Raw genomic sequence first — 12191 nt, 5'->3', positions numbered from 1 at the left:
TTTTATTTTGTGGCAGTGGGGAGGGAACGGTGCCCACCCCCTTGTAAATATCTGAATGTGTGCCTTTATATATCACTAGGAGAATGTGTTCATGGCAGTTAGTACAATTGTTTGTATCATTTTAGTGGAAATCATGCAAATAGCCCATTGAAAGGGCTTGCCGTGTTTCCATGTTCTTGTTTTTGTTTCTGCATTTTTGTGTTATATTAGTGGGAATTATGTCGCATAATATCCATGTAAGCTAAAAAAAATTAGAACGCTGGGAATGCACGTGTGGGGGTGGGGGTGGGGTGATAATACATTATTGTGTGGTGGATCAGTTTACGTAAACTAGCAGAATACTGAAACCTGCCAAAAAGGTGCACTGCAATAAAATCTGAAGTGAACAAAATATGAGCAAAAAAGGGGACTTGTGAAAACTTTATACTCGCGGACAACTTTTCTTGGCAATGAAGCGAAGGCTACAGAGCCACAATGCGCGTATCTTACCGCTAATAAATGTAGTCCCACAATTGCATCCGTATTTTCTGCGTGAGATATATAAAATACTCCTTCATTTTCTACGTGTAGCTTTTTGAGACGCAACGCAGCGCACACAAGCGAGATATTTGTATTTCTTTTACTTTATACGTTGTCACTTTCCGTTTTTTCGTGCGTGAAAAAGTCGCGCCTTTTACCCGTACCTTAGACGCTATAGGCAGCGTTTGCGTCGAAATGCAACGCTAGCCATCACTTTCCACTGCGTTACGAGACGCGCGCCAAACCGGACTACTTCGCGTAGCAGTACATGTGCAGACGCTCCGCCCCCGTAGCTTTACCTTTATTGCCAAGGAAGTTGTCCGCAAGTATAGTTAGCTATTTATTGTGAAAAAGTGCTTGCCTTGGCCTGTGCGCAGAGAACGTTGTGTTTCCATGCAACAAAAAATGGTGTCTTCTTTTTCTATGATCTCAACAAGTGTGGTTTCTTGGAAATTTTTTCTTAGGTGCTCGAAATTCCTTCCATACCCTTGAATTTTTTTTCCTCAAGGCTCATTCACACCTGCTACTAGCACCGGTCGCGCGACCATTTGCGAGTGGAAGTCAAAAAGTTACTCAAAGCGACCGATATATGTTCACACCTGTGTGCGACTTATAACCGGCGCCATACAGAATACACGTCTTCTCGCATCCTATAGCTCGTATTGCCATTGGCCCGTAAAATAAGGCGACGTCCTGTTCCTGCGCATGTGATTGGCTCAGAGGTTTGCGACTACAGTCGTGCGACTGAAAAATCGAGCAGCGAGCGACTGAACCACAGCAGTCGCTTTGCGACCAAAACGGCCATTTGCGACTAACGTATACTCGCTTGACCGTTACTAGTCGCCGGTGTGAACGAGCCGTCAAGGTTGCTCTGTCTATTTGCAGTCTATGAGAGTCTATTAGCATGGCTTTAGGTCCATCGTTCTTGCTCCACACAGTTTCAAGAATTCAGCTTTTATCTTTTTCACTCATTTGATAGCGCGCAGATTGGTTGTATATTTCTATATTTCAAAAAAAAAATAATTTGATTCTGTTCCTCATGTTTTAATAATACATAAACTGTCATTCTCTGGTATGGATCCCTCATTACTTTATTGGATTCAGTGTTATTTACAGGAACGAATGCAACATGTTGTAATTATTGTGTCATTGTCTGAATTTATTCCTGTTACTTCTGGAATCCCCATAGATCTGTTTGCGGACCATTGCAGTTTCTGGCTTATATTAATAATATGGCTCAGGATGTGTCATGCAAAAGACGTCTGTATGCGGATAATTGTGCCGTTTATCCCTGCATTAGGTCTTCGACTGACCAAAATTACCTGCAACACAATTTTGACTGCATAACGTACTGGTGTGTGGGGTGGCGAATACCTATTAAAGTAATAGATATTTGAAGTAAGTGTCTACATGTCTCCTTCAGTACATAGGCCACACTTGTTTGATTATGCATTAGACACCGCACAACTACTCGAGTAACCGAGCACAAATATCTTGGTGTTTATTTTTCATCAAATACAACTTTAAACAAGAAATTAAATATGTTACTGTAAGAGCGTGTAAAATGCTAAATTTTTTTCAACGTAACTTTGTTCAGCACCCCCCAAAATCCGACAAATTTAATTTTAGATTGTGTGACCCACATTAGAGTACTCCTGGGGGGCGATCGGAGATCTGTTCGTTCCGCTTGTTCGTTCTCCTGGGGAAGAACAAGCGCGCTGATTGGCTGAAGCGGGAGATGCCACTCAAGGCCGGGGGGTGTCGCCATTTCTTTTTTTGCTTTATCTTTTCTTTTTTGGTGACGTCATATCGCGGCATAACGAGTGGGGTGATCGGAGATCTCTGTTCTGCGCCGTTCGTTCTGTACCCATTCTGGCGGCGTACGCGATTGGCCGAAGCCGGAAAAAAACACGTCTCAGAGGGGCGTAGCCATTTTTCTTTTTGCTTGATCTTTTATTTTTTGGTGACGTCAGACCGCGTCATAACTAGCATGTCGTCTGCTACAAACGAACGGAGCGCGAGACCGTTCACACGCGCTCTCTCGAGCGAACAAACGGCTTCGCACGGCATGATGCGGCGGTTGCGGCCGCCGCAACAGCTGATTTTGAGAAAATGGCGCTTGCGACGTGTGCTTCTCTTGCGGTTGGAGGTGCGAGATGCGTTTGAAGACATGAGCTAGTGCGGCGTCGCTTTCTGTTCTCGAAACGAACAGTGCGAACAAAATTAACGGGCCTGCCACGGGGCTGTGGTCTTACGCGCAGGGACTTCTTAGTTCAAAAGCGCTACCAGCTACTGCCACGTGTCGTCCCGGTCTTCACTCGTGAACGACGGCCCTAGTGGGCACGACGGCGTAGGTATCTGTGGGTGCTCTTTTATAAAAGCCGGCAGAAGCTCCTTTTGACGATTCGACACCCGGGAACCAAGCCAGACATTCCGGTGGGACGACATCTTGAAAAACTGCGCCAACCGCTACTTTTCTCTTTTTGTTTTTCGCCTGCGCGACTTCACATAGCGCGCACGTTAGAAAAACTAACGCCAATAAATATCAGCGCTCAAACCAATTGCTGTTTCAGAAACTTAGCTTGAAAAGAAAAACAATATCTTTTCGTATAACAACTGTATTTATTAGAAGGCGAGAAACACATCGTTTTGAAATATACGGTCCCCTTGCCGAGGACAAACGATGCGCGTCTACTTCCGGAAAGCTCGCCGCTCACCGCTTGACGATTGGCTGTCCTCTTCCTCTCGGCGGAAGAGACCTGCGGACCGCCCACTTTTGTGACGTAACACCGCCAGAACGAACGCGGAACGAACAGAGATCTCCGATCCCCTCCCTGTATAGCCTGGGACCAGTGCTGGGCAGTATCGAAGATACATGTATCTTAGATATTATCTTAGACACACTTTGCGTATCTTGTATCTGTATCGCGATACGTCTCGCAAGATGAGTATCTGTATCTGTATTTCCGATACATTCAATAATGTATCATGTATCTTAAGATACAAGATACTCCTATACAGGGGCGTAGCCAAGGGGGGGGGGGTTGGGGGGGTTCAAACCCCCCTCGAAATTTTTCAGTTTTGCTTGCGTATATATACACGCACACATACAAACGCACGCACGAACATACATAAATTATGGTTGAACCCCCTCCCTAAAAAAATTTCTGGCTACGCCCCTGCTCCTATAGGAACACCACCGTACGAAACAACACTCGCTGGTTCAGTTCCGCTTCTCAAGTTGGTACTGGTGCCACTAAACCGCCTGAATAAAACTAAGGGCAGTGACATAATTCTATCTTTCTGGCAGAGTCCACCAGTGAGGGCAGGCGATGAGGCGTGCTCGTCCGTTTTGGTTGAGCAGAGTAACATGACAGCGCTCGCGCAGTCTCGACAGAACAAGCGCGCGAACGTCTGTGCTTAGCTCACGTCCTCGATTTTTTCTCGATCTTTTTTTCTTTTTACCTGTGCAAGTGCCATGACACTTGCCCTGATCCACTCTGCAGCGCCGCGTACCACAACGCATGCGGTGATTATCGCTCATATATATTCTGATGCCGCTGTCCTGCGTGGTGCTTCGTTACGAAATCTGAAGCATAGGGTTGCTTCGCGTCTCGTGGCGTTTACACATCAGCGATTTGAAGGATTTTGTGGATGTAACTTGGACTTACATGCGATTGACTTATGTGCAAATAGGATCCTAACTATAGCACCACTATAGTACCGATGCTAGATCTAATAGAGCAAGCGTTCACCTAACAGAAGATATCTTCGTGCACCACAACTTTTTCTTCCTGCTGTCGATCGAGTCCCGGCCGCGGCGGTCGCATTTTCGATGGAGGTGAAAATACTTGAGGCCCATTTAAAGGCCAACTCCGGCGATTTTTCGAGGTCGATGGATCTCAATGAAATTCGCTGGGTACGTTCCTTTGCACGTTTCCGTCATTTAAGCCAAATTACAGGCTTGAGACATGCGCAGATTGTTTGCAAATAAATTTTAAAGATTGTCTGCAAACGCCCTCCTGGCTTCACACAATTATTGGCAACATTGCGTCTGTGACGTCAGTATTGGGAAGGCGGCGGAAGTGACGCAGGCGAGGGTACCGCTAACTTCGGCGCTTCGGCCGCTACAGCGAGCGTCTGCTGTGCACAAGGCGACAGACAGCGTTGGTTTGGCCAGTGCTTCGCTGGTCGTCCCGGCTATCACAGTTTTCATACTCCGCGCCGGCGTGATCAGGCATGCCTTGCACGACTTCCGGTTCGTTCGTAACAACGTCTACGTCATACGTAGACAATACACTTGGTTGGGTTTCGGTTTCGGTGTTGCGCTTTTTTGCTTATTTAAAATTATTCTCCAATTTGCCGAGTATTTCTGCTATCGGGCCCGTAACAGGAACGTCTCAGGAACATAAAATCACCATTACTTTGGCATGGCCAAAAAATCGCCGGAGTAGGCCAAAGAACCCCAGGTGGCCGAAATTTCCGGAGCTTTCCACAACGGCGTCCCTCATAATCGCATCGTGGTTTCGGGAAGTTAAACCCTAACAATTATTATTAATATTATCTTCCTGCTATCTTTCTTGAAAGATTTTTTGAAATAATAATTTGATTGTTAGCACGAGTGCTTTCTTAGTTGTCCTTCTCTTGCATCCCGTACATTACCTAGGGCTCTGAACTGTTTTTTTTTTCGGTCTGGTCGCAGCAATATGGCTCTTGTAACGTGCTGCCAAAATAAGCTCTCTGCTTTATTCTTACTTTGAACTGTCTGCTTTATTTCTGCTACTCTTTACATATTTATATTTCATTTGAGTTTACTGTCTGCCAAGGCGATTTTGAAAATAAATACGTAATTATGTGGGCGCGCACTCAGTATGCAGTACCTGCTTACTGCTTATTAAAACGGCGAAATTGAGTTTGCACTATAATAATGGAAATATTAGGACCCATCTTAAAGTTGTTAGGAAGGGGATTTGAGAAAAATTGCTTTACTAAATAATCCGTTTTTCTCGTGAGCCTCGCAACGAGCCGTTTCAGTGAATTTTGCAAAGGCACTAAGTTGTATTTTTTTTTTCAAAAAACTATGAGCGCACATAAAACACGGACGACAAAAAGACACACATATGCACACACGTCCGTGTTTGTCAGTCCGTGTTTTCTGTGCGCTCATAGTTTTTTCAAGATGGAATACCAACGTGCCCAAACCGCCGCACTGCTGGCACTAAGGAAGTTGACGATACTTCATGATTAATTGTCATAGCTATTAGGGGTGCCGCCTGTATCGTGTTTCAGTACTTATACACGATGAATGTTTGATACAGAACGGCTTTTCTATTTTATTTACGTCTATTTGTTTTTCGTTTTGAGGCCTCTCTAATTTTTTTTTTTTTACTATTACTAATCGCCAGGCAATAGCGTGAATAGCAGCGGTGTCCTGCTACGATTTGTGCAAGTACACTGCCACGCACTCTTATTTCTTTATTTTGGTATGATCGGGTTTAAACCACAAAAGAAATATTAGCAGCGCTCGGCTCAAGCCGCGCCGCGATGTTTCGAAATCTTCGCGATTGGTTGAAATTGTTCCGTTAAGATTACGCGCGAATCCCAGCCGCGGCGGCCATATTTCGATAGAGGCGAAATGCTAGAGGCCGGTGTACATAGGTTAAGTTGCACGTTAAAGAACCCCAGGTGGTCGAAATTTCCGGAGCCCTCCACTACGGCGTACATTATAATCATATCGTGGTTTTGTGATGCAAAACCGCAACAATTATTATTAAAATTACGCGCAGGGTACGAGCACTCTAACGGAAGCACCAGCGGTAACGCCGGAAGGTTCGATCGCTGATGTATAAAAGACCACGCTTTCCGCCGATGATCAGAATACCGAAGGCCCACGACTTTTATTGCCACGAGTTACTTAGTTTTCTGGGCACATGCTTGCCCAGTGCGCAGTCTCGTCTCTAACAGAGTGACTGCCGCAACTGCCGCCTTCTTCATCGTCACCACCGTGTGACAATACAATAGGTATTAGGCATTTCTGGGGTGCACATGTTCTCTCGTTGAAGAAAAATTGTTAAAAGATTGCACGTTAGTGAGTATATTGATAACGAACGCTTTACGCCAGCAGATAAGTAGAATATGGAAATTCACTGCAGTTTTATAAGCTTTAGTGCGTCACAAAAAATGTCGCTAGCAGCGTCGTTGCTGCTGTACACCGCGGTGATTCGGTATTGCGTAAACGGTCTTTAATAGACAAGGTAAAACTCTACACCGGTATTTGCGCCATCGTGCGCGAAGGCTTCTTATTGAAGTTCTTGTGATTCAGATGGCGACCCGCTAGCTGGTCGGCAAGCTGAGCAGCGTCTCCCCATCAATTACAAAAATGACAAGCAAGAGCCGCTGTCAATGAAGAGTTGTCCTGTTAAGCAGCCAAAACAAACCCCAATAAGTTCTGTCGGAAGTAAACTGATGCACTTTGAGCAAGAAGGACAAAACTTTTGAGATACTAACAGACATTTCATTAAAATGAAACCAAATTGGTCACATTAAAGACATTTTCAAGCAAACTTTTTCGTGCATAGGCGGTCGCTACTACTTTATGGGGGTCTATAATAACAAATTTGCGAATGTATCGAAGTATCTTAAGATACAATTGGCAAGTATCGTATTGGATACAATTATTGGGGTAGTATCTTGTATCTGTATCTCCAATACTCCTTGCCTGAGTACCTTGTATCGTATCGATACAATTTCAAAGTATCTTTGCCCAGCCCTGCCTGGGACCCACAAACTGAAACTCTGTCTGACATGCACATATATAAAACTGTGCAACCCTACTAGCCCTTAGTAATTATGGCCTTACTTCCAGTGTTACTGCACTTAAGAATACCTAGGGGTGGGAATTATTAAGCTCACGCAAAAAAAAAACATGAGGTTATAAATGCTTTTGAAGGTTTTTCCAGTATGGTTAATATAGGTAGGGGAACTTACCTTTATTTCATATAGCATACAAGTGACCACGCTTTAAAAATGAGGGAAGCTATTTGTAGAACAACAGTCTTTCAGCATTCGTTTTTCCCACAGACCATAACTCAGTAGAATCACCCAACGCAGCGAATTGTGGACTGTCATATTGAAGCATTGTTCAGGGCATCACGTTTGAATGTATAACAGCAGGAAATTTAGTAATTTTTTTGTGCTTCTGTTGTGTTGATTTTGTATTCTCAGTTGTATATTTGTACAATCATATGTAACCCTGCGTATTCCCCCGTGCAATAATGCCTTAGGGCGCTGCAGGTGTTGTAAATCAAGAAATAAATATATTTGTCTCTTTTTTGTCTATCGTGCATTTTTTTAAGTATGTGTAACTGGTTCAGTGTATCATTCATTTTATATTTGTTCGCATAACTTACCAAATTTTGTAATGGATTGTATGATGCATGACGAAATTCGGCAAGTTTGCTAATAAACACAGTGTTTCTTCATGTCCTATGTAATACTCAAGAACGCCCTTAGGGTACCTGTATACACGAATAATAAGTTCATAAAGACAACTGGGTTATTCTATTATGTGTGTCCTTTTCTGCACACTCGCACTTGGTCTCTGTGCATTCACTTATGTTCTTGTTCCTCCTCAAGCTTATTTTGAATTGTCCATGTTATGCTTATTTTGTTATGTATACTGTTTTAGTTCATCCTCAATACAGACTACTTTTAACATAATGATTGTAGATACCAAAAAAGTTTCTGTGCACATACACTTACATGCATGTTAAAGAACCCCACAGGGTCAGAATTATTCTGTAGCCCCAACTACGGCACACCTTAAAATGAGAACAAAGAAAGTAACAGCGCGAATGAAACAAGGACGACAAAGGAACGAAGACCACGGGACAAGCGCTGGCGTCCTTGTTTCATTCGCGCTGTCACTTTCTTTGTTCTAATTATGAACCAACTAGCCCACATCAAGTTGTCACCTTAAAATGATTAGCATACAACGTGTAAATGTGCAAAATTATATACATTTTGGTATTTCGTAAATTAATCATTGCCATTGTTAACCTTCCACACAGTACCTACAAAGTGTACTGCAAAGAAGAGGTGTGGGTCAGTTCTCACTACATTACCATGTTCACTCTGCATTATGTAATATATCCAACTATAGGTTCATGTATCTAGCTTGAATGCAGGAAGCGAGACCAAAAGTGGCTAAAGCCAAGTAGGGGCTGACTTACTTTTCAACACTAGTTCAAAGAAAACTTAAAATGCATCCTCTTCTCTTCGAAAGCGAAATCAACCATTGTCCTTTCTGAGTAACCTAACCTATTTGCATGCTCAATAACTGCAATAAAAATTTTTTGCACTTGATGTATGTGTACGGTGTGGTGCACACACATATATGTATATCGGCAACTTTGGCAGCTCATTAAGTTTCTTAACGGGCATGGCTATGTTTTTTCAGTCAAGACAGGTGAATGTAGCCAAAACTGCAGCACAGGTTACATTTTGGAGGGGCTACAACTTCATTAAGCCAAGGCATAGCATGCAGCATAAAGGACATTATGAAATAAGCAAAGAACACTGATTTCTACTATCAGATGTTTATTAGAGGTTGAAAAAGGTACAAACAATCATAAATCACAAATCAAATTCACAAATAACACTACCAACAAATCTACGAAATCACGATACAACAGGAAATAATCAAAAGCAAAAACACAAGGAAAATGAAAGGGTTACAAATAATACAAATATTTTTTACAGGTAATATATAACTACGCCCAGTAGACTAGTCATCATCAGGAAAAGGTTGCTGTTGCTGCAAGGGAACTCGCCAAGCGCCTTGCAACAGCAAGATTTTCCTGATGATGCCTCTCTTCCGCCTCCATGCGCTCGTTGTGGCGCCGTTCCCGATTTTCTTCGGCTGTTTTCAAATAGTTTAAAAAACCCTCATGCCCGGTTCGGGTCTTGCCACTGCGTTTGGCTGGAGGGCCCTGCTGCTGCTGCTGCTGCTGCTGCTGCTGCTGCTGCTGCTGCTGCCGCCGCCGCCGCCGCCGCCGCCGCCGCCGCCGCCCCTGCCGTTGCTCCTCCTGCTGCTCCCCTGTTTCTTCTGCTTCCAGGGCTGCACTTACTGGTGGCAAAGGACTTGCCAGTCGCACTTCCGCTGCGTCCTCAATGGCCGTGCTTGTGTTGGGCAGCGGGCTTTGAGTAGGTCCGGGGGCTTGGGGCAGCTGACTGGGCACTGGTGGAAAAATATTAGGCAAGCCAAATTTGAACCCTTTTAAAAGAAAAAAAAAAAGCCTTCTGTGCTGAATACACATGCAAGCGTAATGATAAGACATTTATTCATGCATACTGCCACTGTCAACTAAGGCTATAGCAGGTCAGCATTCATAATTTAAAAGCGAAATAGTGCGAACTAATTAAAATGTATATTAAAATATGACTATGCATAATGCATCCAGTCAGCCATGCTGTAGAAACAATACAATTTCAAATATAAAACTGACAAATAATGGAGTATTGCATGCGATGCAAACGTTGCTGTACAACGGAAAACTCATACACAGGCTATAGATGGTCAACTTCCGCAAATCCAAAAAGAGTTGTGTAGGCCAGCATCCTGGTGCTTGCTGAAACATTTAATACAATCTCCTACCTGAAGAAAGAATGTACAGAATAATTGTAACATACCTCTGCACTCGCCGACATCCTGCCCCCGCGACGTAAACAGGATTTATTAAATGCTGCCTCTCGAGGACCTCGGCCAGCTGTCTGAAAACCCAAAACAAAGCAACGGCAACTTCTGGTTGACATGGTGCTTGCGTTTCATCTTTAAAAAAAAAGTATAACCATTCGATAACACAAACAATGACCCCATTGGCATCTGGTTTAATTCTGTCCTATTCGCTCACCTGCAAAGCAGTCGCCACAAAAGAAACAAACATGCATAATATAAACTGTAAATTATATATAGAACTAAGATATATGTACAGAACGTGAGAGCAATAACATGATCTAGGTTTATATCCTACGGCCATGCATGAAAGAAAAGAGTTTCAAAATATATATCTTACTCTTCAAATTCACAGGTCCTCTTGTCGTTTCCTGAAATGTTGTTGTGCTGTTTGACCATACGGTACTTTTTTTCTAGGGCACTCCATTTATTCTCAATTTGATTGGGCAGAATTTTGCAGCCGAATTCCAAGTTAATTTGATCCGAAATTATTTGCCACATTTGCCTTTTCGTTTTTTTCTATTTCTCATGTCAGTCTGATATTTTTTGACCAAATCAATTAAATATAAGACTCGCGCTTCGGCTCTTCCGGCCGACGTTCCGGAGGGTCATGTGGCGCAGGATCGTCCGCCCGCGGTTCGGGAGAGTCATGGGGCGCAGCATCCTCTGGCCGCTCAGGAGAGCCATGCGACGCAGCACCCACCGTGACATGGGTCACGTCTACGCGGATTGGCACGCCCCCTGCAACAGAAAAACAGTAAACCTCGGTGATACGATCACGGCTCGTACGAATTTCAGGGTGATACGAATTTTTCTTTGGTCCCAGCAAGGCCTATTGGCCTGCAATGCAATGGAGTACGGATGTTGTGAACCGATTTTCACCCCACGACGTTTGATACGATCGTACGACACCGCACAGGCACGAACAGGTGCTCCCGCGCTGTCGCGGAAGAAGCGACAAGCACGGCTCACACCCCTGGTTCATAATTACACACGCGCGCACGGACCGTATATTTACGAGTGCAAGTATGATCATTGATGTCTAAAAACTTCACTGGCAATCATTCACAGCTGTTCGTGACGTTGGGGCGGCCCTGGGAAACAAGAACGAAAACGTGCGCGCGCCAGCTTTCTTTTGTCGCATGGCAATTTTCCATATTTTCTGGTGATACAAATTTCGGGCGAAACGAATATTTTCGGTGACCCCGCGAGATTTGTATCACCGAGGTTTCACTGTATATCTAAGCGCTAAGATTTATAAGCTTATATACGCACACTGCTGTGTACAATGATCTCAAGAGGAATACTTGAACGTACCTGAGGTAACGTAGACTGGCAGACCATCTTCGATGATGGGCAGTCCATCAACATTGATGCCCGGGTAAACTTCCGTCAGCAAACCGTTGTCAGAAGGGAAGGAGAGTCGACACCCGAAGGCATCTAGTCCGGGAGCTCAAATACTCATCGACCCCTCATCATCCAGTACGTACGTCCCGGAAGCCTCCCGCCCCGAGTCCCAGGGCGGGAAATTTTGTTTGGGCGAACGGTCCTACCCGGACAAGGGTACCACCGCTCGGCGCGAAGCGCCGAGCAGACGCGGCATTTCTCGAGGCCCCATGCCAACGAGAAAAATCGTTGCCTTACCCAGGCAAGGGGACTGCTCTTTTGCTCAACAACCGGGGTTGTTGTGCACGGAGCTGCAACCAGTCCATAGGTACGCGCGGCTGTGAGCCGGCGAGGTTCCCGTCTTACCCGGACGAGATGGCTATCGTCGTGCGCGTCGAAAAAGGTCGGCGCTCACAGGACAAGCGTAGCCAAAAAGTGCCTGCTGGTTTCCCGCCAGCGAGAGGCGTGGAGTGCGAGCGCACGAAAGTTGCGAGCACACAAAACCAAGACAGCACCAGCGCGCAAGGCGCGGCTAGCGCGGCCAGAGAATATG

General features: G+C 44.7%; 1 long non-coding RNA gene across 1 annotated transcript; it reads right to left on the bottom strand.

The window, feature by feature from the left end:
• Nucleotides 1–9106: 9106 nt before the first annotated feature.
• On the bottom strand, nt 9107–11823 carry LOC119388227 (uncharacterized). Its single transcript, XR_005182654.2, has 4 exons — nt 11570–11823; nt 10593–10993; nt 10210–10290; nt 9107–9757 (listed from the first exon to the last, which is right to left on the bottom strand). It is a non-coding gene; the product is annotated as an uncharacterized LOC119388227 (long non-coding RNA).
• Nucleotides 11824–12191: the final 368 nt, after the last annotated feature.

This window comes from Rhipicephalus sanguineus, chromosome 1 (assembly GCF_013339695.2).
Source record: "Rhipicephalus sanguineus isolate Rsan-2018 chromosome 1, BIME_Rsan_1.4, whole genome shotgun sequence".
Lineage (NCBI taxonomy): Eukaryota > Metazoa > Arthropoda > Arachnida > Ixodida > Ixodidae > Rhipicephalus > Rhipicephalus sanguineus.
Note: the sequence above shows the minus strand (reverse complement) of the source record. Positions and strands in the feature narration are given on the sequence as shown.